The following is a 9,574-nucleotide window of genomic DNA, read 5'->3' as shown; positions in this document are numbered from 1 at the left end:
TTGTGGGAATGTTTTCTGCTTGGGAACTCAGGACAATCCAAACGCCTCACATAACAGTAATGGATGTGGAGATTTCTGACGAGAGATAAAGAATGTTGGCTGGGCACAGTGGCTCTCGCCTGTAATCCCAGCACTTAGGGAGGCCGAGGTGGGTGGATCACCTGAGGTCAGGAGTTTCCAGATTAGCCTGGTCAACATGGTGAAACCCTGTCTCTACCAAAAATATAAAAATTAGCTAGGTGTGGTGGTGTACACCTGTAGCCCCAGCTACTGGGGAGGCTGAGGCAGGAGGATCGCTTGAACCTGGAAGGCAGAGGTTGCAGTGAGCCAAGATCACGCCACTGCACTCCAGCCTGGACGACAGGGTGAGAACTTTGTCTCAAAACAAACAGGGCTGTGCACGGTGGCTCACGCCTGTAATCCCAGCACTTTGGGAGGCCGAGGAGGGTGGATCACGAGGTCAAGAGATCGAGACCATCCTAGTCAACGTGGTGAAACCCCGTCTCTATTAAAAATACAAAAAATTAGCTGAGCATGGCGGTGCGTGCCTGTAATCCCAGCTACTCATGAGGCTGAGGCAGGAGAATTGCCTGAACCCAGGAGGCAGAGGTTGCGGTGAGCCGAGATTGCACCATTGCACTCCAGCCTGGGTAACAAGAGCGAAACTCCAGCTCAAAAACAAACAAACAAACAAACAAACAGAATGTTGCTGGTGGCACTAACCAGTTTTGGAAAGCCTTGTCCCATGAAATGAACAACTGTTCACTCATAAAAAAGAAGGTAGAACAAGCAAAGGGAAAACAAAAATATTAAAAAGTAAAATCAGCCTTATTAAAAAGGAAGAGAAGGAGGTAGAGTAGAGGAGGAGGAAGGGAAAGAGGATACCTGATCTGGGAATCAGATCTGTGGGCAGCAGCTTCTAAGGAAAGAGATGACAGAACTTGAACTTGGACAGCAGGGAAGGGAAGAGGGGACTTGCAGAAGGAAAATTGGTGTTTTACTGATGTGGAGTTTGAGGAACTGGAGAGTTAAAAATGACTCAGGGCCAGGCAAGGTGGCTCATGCCTGTACTCCCAGCACTTTGGGAGTCCAAGGAGAAATCTCTTGAGCCCAGGAGTTCAAGACCAACCTGGGCAACATGGCAAGACCCTCTCTCTATAAAAAAACTTTAAAAAAATTATCTGGGCATGGTGGTCTATGGTCCCAGCTCCTCAGGAGGCTGACGGGGGAGAATGGCTTGAGCCCAGAAGTTTGAAGTTGCAGTGAGCTATGATTTTGCTGTTGTACTCCAGCCTGGGCAACAGAGTGAGACCTGGACTCAGAAAAAAAAAAAAAAAAGCTCTCTGCCACCAAGCGCTGCTGGACCTGCAGGTCTGTCAAGCTGTGGATGCTGGTCTCTGTTCCACAAGATGGGGTTTGTTAAAGTTGTTCAGAATAAGGCACAGTAGCTCACGCCTGTAATCCCACCACTTTGTAAGGACGAGGTGGGTACATCACCTGAGGTCAGGAATTCGAGACCAACCTGACCAACATGAAGAAACCCTGTCTCTACTAAAAATACAAAATTAGCTGGGCGTAGTGGGACATGCTTGTAATCCCAGCTACTTGGGAGGCTGAGGCGGGAGAATCACTTGAACCTGGGAGGCAGAGGTTACGGTGAGCTGAGATTGTGCCATTGCACTCCAGCCTGGGCAATAAGAGTGAAACTCCATCTCAAAAAAAGAAAAGGAAGGGAAGGGGAGGGGAGGGGAGGGGAGGGGAGGGGAGAGAAAGATAAGGCCTACTTTAAGAGATACCAAGTGAAAGTCAGAAGACAACAAGAGGGTAAAATGGATTACTATACTCAGAAATGCTTGGTGATACAGGATAAAAATAAATATAACACACCCAAATACAGGATGATAGTTCATGTAACAAACAGAGATATCATCAGTCAGATTGCTTATGCCCTCTTAGAGGTGGATATGATAGCCTGTGCAGCATATGCACACAAACCCCCAAAATACGGTGTGAACGCTGGCCTGACACATTCCGCTGCAGTGTACTGCACTGGCCTGCTGCTGGCCTGCAGTCTTCTCAGTATGTTCAGCATGGACGAGATCTATGAAGGCCAAGTGGAGGTGACTGGTGATGAATACAATGTGGAAAGCACTGGTGGTCAGCCAGGCGCCTTAACTGCTATTTGGATGTGGGCCTTGCCAAAACTACCGCTGGCAATAAAGTTTTTGGAGCCCTGAAGGGAGCTGTGGGTGGAGGCTTCTCTGTCCCTCACGGGATGAAACGATTCCCTGGTTGTGACTCTGAAAGCAAGGAATTTAATGCAGAAGTAGACTGCAAGCACATCATGGGCCAGAATGTTACAGATTACATGTGCTGTTTAATGGAAGAAGATGAAGATGTTTACAAGAAACAGTTATCTCAATACATAAAGAACAGCATAACTCCAGACATGGTGGAAGAGATGCATAAGAAAGCTCATGCTGCTATATGAGAGAATCCAGCCAGGCAGAGTGTCTCACACCTGCAATCCCAGCACTTTGGGAGGACGAGGCGGGCGGATCACCAGGATCACCAGCCTGGCCAACATGGAGAAACCCTGTCTCTACTAAAAATACAAAATTAACTGGGCAGGGTGGTGCATGCCTGTAATCCCAGCTACTCGGGAGGCTGAGGCAGGAGAATCACTTGATCTTGGGAGGCAGAGGCTGTGGTGAGCCGAGATTGCGCACTTGCACTCCAGCCTGGGCAACAAGGGCAAAACTCAGTCTAAAAAGAAAAAAAAAAGAACCCAGTCTATGAAAAGAAACCCAAGAAAGAAGTTAAAAAGAAGAGGTGGAACCATCCCAAAATGTCCCTCACTCAGAAGAAAGATTGGGTAGCTCAAAAGAAAGCAAGCTTCCTCAGAGCTCAGGAGCGGGCTGCTGAGGGCTAAACCAAACAATTTTCTATGAGGATTTTTTCAGATAAAGACAATAAACGTATGGACAGCAACTTAAAAAAAAAAAAAAAAGATTCAGAGAGCATTTCCAAAAAGTGATTCAGAAAAACATCACAGAAGCCATTATACCACCTCCCAGGTTCAACTGATTCTCCTGCCTCACACTCCCGAGCCGAATAGCTGGGATTATAAGTGCCTGCTACCGTGCCTGGCTAATTTTTGCATTTTTAGTAAAGACACGGTTTTACCACGTGGGCCAGGTTGGTCTCAAACACCTGACCTCAAGTGATCTGCTTGCCTTGGCTTCCCAAAGTGCTGGGATTGCAAGACATGAGCCACTGCACCTGGTCTTAGAAATCACAGTCGTATCCACTCCTTGGAATCACCAGGAACTTTCTCTTTTAGGGTAGGCTTTGTTTCCTTAATTAACTTTAAATAATTTTAGGAACAGATAATCCAATAAGAATTTATTTACTCTGTAAAATCAGTTTATATAGAAGCTGGAGAGATATTATTTGGACTTAAGAAAACATCTTTTTACCTGCGCTCGAAGGCAAAACACAGAAATGATTTTTACCTGCCGAGGGTCATTGCTATGTCTTTGATCTGGAAGATCTTTAAGGGAGAATAATCTGACTTAGAGGCTTACTTAATCATTTGCCATGAGGCAGGGGTTAAAGTAAGCGGGCTCTGAATCCTTTTGGCTGAGTCTATGGAATCTGGGAGTTCATTCGGCGTCAAAGGAATACATCTCAACACATTAAGAGCCACACATCTATGGCAAACTCAAAGACGACATCGTAGTGAACGGGCAATGTTATGTTGCTCAGGCTGAGTGCAGCAGCTATTCAAGGCATGATCGTAGCTCACTGCAGCCTTGAACTCCTGGGCTCAAGCAATCCTCCTGCCTCAGCCTCTTGAATAGCTGGGACTACAGGCATGAACCAATGCACCTGGATTTTAGCCTATGGATTCTGAGTGGCCAAGAGATTATCAAACAATAGCCTTGAAAATTGTATGGGTACTCACATAAAGTGGATTTGGGGAGGGGCTTTTCTCTCCAAATGTGTGTGTATTTATATGTTTCTACAGGGCTATGTAAACATGTAGTACAAAATATAATATTTATATGTTTTGCCTTAATAAATGGGGGTTGCTGTGAGGAATGGGAAGAAAAACCAAAGACAGGGTGAAGAGAAGCAAAGGAAAAGGAAAACATAACCTGCCCTGAACCTTGCCTCAGTGATGTGTGGTACAATCACATAATGCATTTAAAGTCACATTACTTAAATGAAATTGAAAATATAAACTTGAAAGAAATAGAAATAGAAATTAAAAGAAAGGCTTTTGGCTGGGTGCCATGGCTCATGCCTGTAATCCCAGCACTTTGGGGGGCCGAGACGGATGGATTACGAGGTCAGGAGATTGAGACCATCCTGGCCAACATGGTGAAACCCTGTCTCGACTGAAATACAAAGTTAGTGAGGTATGGTGGTGCGCACCTGTAGTCCCAGCTACTCAGGAGGCAGAGGCAGGGGAATTGCTTGAACCCAGGTGGCAGAGGTTACAGTGAGCTGAGATTGTGCCACTGAACTCCAGCCTGACGGCAGAGGGAGACTCCATCTAAAAAAAAATGGAAAAAAAAAAAAAGCTTTCATCATCAGTGGATATATATGCTTTGTAGTTTTTGTGAAAAAGGATCCTGAAGAAGAGAAAACAGAAGCTGACTTCAGATTAGTGCTGTTAGGTGATATCATACCCACTGCACACCCTAGGTTCCCCTTACATCACTGCTGATGCATCTATTCATTGTATCATGATATGGTTTGTGTGGCTTGCATAGTTGCGGGGACATGTTGGAATAAATGAATGAATTAACTAAAGTATCTTTACCAGGAAGAAGAGCTCACTGAAGCTATTGTGGTCATTTAGTATGGCCACTGCTAATTTTTATTCCCAAATATTTAGTAGTTTCATGTGGCTAGTTGCTGTAGATTTTTTGGGAGTTAGACATTGATACCAATGGGAAAATACAGTATGAAAGTAACACATTTTAACCTTCTTCAAGGGAGGTTGTCCAAGTTTGCATGGCAATTGGGTTGATTTTTCCTGTGTCCTTGAATAAATCAAGGATGTCACACTCTAAAGAGCTATCACGCTGATAAAGACTTTGGACTGCAAGATTTGGGTTTAAATCTATCATTTACTAGTTGTATTTTTTTTGACAAGCGATTTGATTTCCCTGAAACTCAGTTTGTTTCCTTGTCTGAATGCCCTTAATGACACTTTTGACTCATACCAAAAGGTCTCTTAAATAGTGTCTACATTGCATATTACACAAGGAACCAAAATGAATATTCAGCCTCCATGAATAGGGCAAATATCCCCAGACAGGAGCTACAGGGACACGTCTTCCATACCAGGGAGAGCAGTGAGGCAATTAATTCACACCAGGAGTATCTTCCCTTGCCAGGCCCTGAGATGACCCCTGAGCATGGAGTCCCAGAATCATGCCATCTTTCCACTCAACCCTGCTATCATCATTTACTAGTTGTAGTTATCATTTACTATTTGTATTTACTAGTTGTATTTTTTGGACAAGTTATCTATCATTTCCTGGTTGTATTTTTTGGACAAGTGATTTGATTTCTCTGAAACTTGGTTTGTTTCTTGTCTGTAAATAAAGATGATGGGAGTCATTATCACATAGTATTGTTGAGAATAATAAATGAGATAATGCATGGCTTGCAAGATGTCGGGCACATAAAAAGTATGGAATAAATGTGGGTGTTTATGGTGGTGACCACTGTGATTTCCATGTGGAAATCATATCGTAGCATCCAGTTCTGGCTTGGGGAGGGAGTATCTCAGACCCTTGATAACCCAGGAGGAAAAGCAGGGTTGACTAAGTTGACATGATGAATTTCCAGGCTGGAAAGATGCATGATCCTGGGCTCTACACTCAGTGGTCATCTCAGGGCCCGGCAAGGGAAGATATTCCTGGTGCGAATTAATTGCCTCATCACTCTCCCTGATATGTAGAAGACACGTCCTCATAGCTCCTGTCTGGGGATACTTGCCATATTCATGGAGGCTGGATACTCATGTTGGTTCCCTGTCTACTATGCAACGTAGACACTTTTCAAAAGTGGCACTTAGGGCAAAGTGTGGTGCCCAGATTGAGCCTGTAGGTGGCAGCAAAAACTCAGACTTGGAAAGCCAGCCCACAGAGCTCCAGGTGTACCCAAGAGGCTTCTGTTTTTACTGGTTTATAGAAAACACCTGGAAGCTGTAAGCAGCTGTAATTTTAGTGGATTCCACACACCATTCACAGCTGTAGTAGTCTTTTCTCCACCGTGAGTGGAGATACCTCAGGTCATTACAGCAAACTTCAAAAAATCACATATGCACGTTTCTATATGTTTTTTAAAAAAATCAGGATTGTCTTCTCAGCAATAGGAAATTATTAGGTTGTTAAGAGACAGGCCACAGACTATGACCTATGAGGCCATTACGAATGCCATTTATGCTGCAACAAAGGGGTAGACCGGGTTGCTAAGGAAACACTGCACACACTCCTCAGGGTAGAAAGAAAATAGGGAGGTACTGAATGATTTCTCATCACTTTCAAACCCATGTGGCTCTCTTACAGCTGACATCAAAGTCACTGCTTTTGAATTTCATTTTATTTAATATTATTTGGTTTGCCTTTGCTTGATTTATCTCTACCTACCCCTTGAGTTTCAAATTTTCTGTGAAAATGTTTAAGTGTGTGTCTTGTAGGAAGCATATAGTTTGATATCACGGCTTAATGCGTTTGGAGAGTCTCTATCATCTAATATTGGTGTTCAATCCATTCACATTTCTTGCAGTATCTGATGGATTTGATTTCACATCTTCTTATTCCTTTATATTTTACTACTTATTATATCTCTTGTTGTTCATGCTTTTCTTTTTATAAATTTCTTCCAGATTAATCAGCACATTAATTTAAAAAATTCTATCCTCCTTTCTAAAATATAAAACAATGCAAATTTTACTACATATCTTCTATATTTTAACTCATAAAGTCAGAAGTCTCTGTGACTATGTGACTATACTCAAATAGTCACTCTGACTCTCTAAAGATTCAACATCATTCCCACTCCCCCTGACCCATGGAGACACTGAGAAGACATTCACTTTCCCACGTACTCTCCCATTCCTAACCTCTATAATTTATTAATGAAGTTAAGAATTGAGTTATAGATAATTTTTATAACTTTTTATTTTTTTGAGATGGAGTCTCACTCTATTGCCCAGGTTGGAGTGTAGTGGCACCATCTGGCCCACTGCAGCTTCCACCTCCCGGGTTCCAGTAATTCTCTTGCCTCAGCCTCCTGAGTAGCTGGGATTACAGGTGTGTGCCACCATACCCGGCTAATTTTTATATTTTTAGTAGAGATGGGGTTTCACCACGTTGGCCAGATTGGTTCTGAACTCCTGACCTCAGGTTCCAGCTGCTTCAGGCTGCCCAAATTCCATTCTGTGTATCTCTGTCTTCTTAATTATCTGAGACCCCTGTGTTCCGCCCTCTATTCCAGGGTTTGGTAAATGCCTCTAGGTAGAAACTCATGGTGATTTTAAGTCTCACTTTGTTTTCTTTCTTTGGAGGATTAGTCTCCTATGCTGCCTTTAGCAGATTCCTGAAAACAATTTTTTCATGAAAATTGACCAGTTTTCTAGGTGTTTGCTTAGAGGGAGAGAGTTGGTTCCCTGCCAGTTCCTCTGTCATACCCGTAACCTTATGCCTTTTATAACAACAGCTCTTTTTTTTTTTGAGACAAGGTTTCATCATTTTGGCCAAGCTGGTCTTGAACCCCTGACCTCGTGATCCACCTGCCTCGGCCTCCCAAAGTGCTAAGATTACAGGCATGAGCCACCATGCCCAGCCAACAACAGCTTTTAATTCATTTTTTTTTTAAGTTCTGGGATACATGTGCAGAACGTGCAGGTTTGTAACATAGGTATACATGTGCTATTGTGGTTTGCTGCATCTGTCAACCCCTCATCTAGGTTGCATCAAGTATTTGTCCTAATGCTCTCCCTCCCCTTGTCCCCCACCCCCAAACAGACCCCAATGTGTAATGTTGCCCTCCCTGTGTCCATGTGTTCTCATTGTTCAACTCCCACCTATGAGTGAGAACATCTTAATTCATCTTTTAAACATTTTGAACTTCTTTTCATAACTACTTTCAGATTACAAGCAATTACTCTTGATAACATCAAATGAAACGTAGGTATTTCTTGTACTGACATTTCAAGTTTTAATTTGCTTCAGAGAACACTTTTGAAACCCAAGCATTTAACCACCTTTGTGCTATGATAAGGTTCAAAAGAAGGCAGCTATGATACAGTAGGAAAGTCACATACAAGGGTAGTTTCTTAGTTTGTATTTCTCCAGAAGCAGATCCTGAGTGCAAGTGGTTGTTTTGGGAGGTGATCTCAGAAATGCTTGAGAGTGGGTGGGGCGTTAGGGGAAGAAAGAAGCCCATATACAGTCCCCTTGCTACAGTGGCCAACTGGAGATTAATACTACTGGGAAACCGAGAATCAGTGTAGAATGAATGTGTAGAATAACTGAGAATCAGTGTAGAACAACTAAGAGTTATTCTACTTCAGGGGTGAGGGAACTGGGGTATTTATCTTCCAGTTTCTGCCAGTCATTAGTTGAAGGCTGCTTCTAGGGAGTATTAATTCCCTTGCTTCCATCTTGTGTATGAGTAATGGCAGCAGCTGCAGCAGGGAGGGGCAGCTGGGGCTGCCCACTCCATGGAGCCCATGGGAGCCCTATCCCTTCTGAGTTGGGGCAAGAACTTTCTGAGTGCTACTGCAGCCACCCAAACCTTGGCTACAGACCCAGGCCTCCTGCTTTATGGAGCAAGCAGGAGCCCTGTCCTCCTGGGTGGGGCTACAGCTGTCCAAACTGCAGCTGTGGAGTCTCCCTGTGTTCTTGCAGGATCTGCCCTCCTGGGTGCCCTCCCCCTCCCACTCCCCTCTTCCTGAAAAGATTGTTCCTGGGTCATCTCTAAAGCAGGGTTCTCTATCATCAGATGTAGATGAGTGCTCTCTGGCATGTGGTCCTAGTAACCAACTATGTCATAATACCCCAGGCTGTTACTCTTGCAACTGTATTCAAGGCCACTAGCTCCACAGTGGCACCAACTGTCAAGTTACAGGTAAGTTTCAATACCAGAGGCAAAGCCTCATTCCTGCTCTATTCTTAGCTGTAATAAATAAAAGAGATGTAGATGATTCAATTGAAAGTCTAATATAGAAACGGTTTTATTCTTTCCATAAGGAAGCTGCTATCATAGCATTCCTTGCACTGAGTGTCAGTTACTATTAAATGTCTTTAAAATGACTTATTCTATATAGAATTTCAAGTCTCTTTTCCCATAGGAATTGTTAAACTTCTTTACAAACTGACCTTATAAAAAAGGAGCTGAAACATTTCAATAAAAATCGTTTATACATTTCATGGTGTATTGTTTTAACTTCCTTCCTGGTTTGTGGTAAATTAAATTGCTTATTAAAATAACTTTCTTAATTGAACAAAGTCATCTTGTTTTCCTAGAGGGTTTAAAAAACTGAATA

The 9,574-nt window shown here is 43.2% G+C and overlaps 1 pseudogene; it reads left to right on the top strand.

The window, feature by feature from the left end:
- Positions 1–1,409: 1,409 nt before the first annotated feature.
- On the top strand, positions 1,410–2,932 carry LOC100402048 (large ribosomal subunit protein uL18 pseudogene; annotated as a pseudogene).
- The last annotated feature ends 6,642 nt before the right edge of the window (positions 2,933–9,574 follow it).

The sequence above is a fragment of the Callithrix jacchus genome, chromosome 13 (assembly GCF_049354715.1).
Source record: "Callithrix jacchus isolate 240 chromosome 13, calJac240_pri, whole genome shotgun sequence".
Classification (NCBI taxonomy): domain Eukaryota; kingdom Metazoa; phylum Chordata; class Mammalia; order Primates; family Cebidae; genus Callithrix; species Callithrix jacchus.
This window is presented reverse-complemented; position numbering and strand designations above follow the sequence as displayed.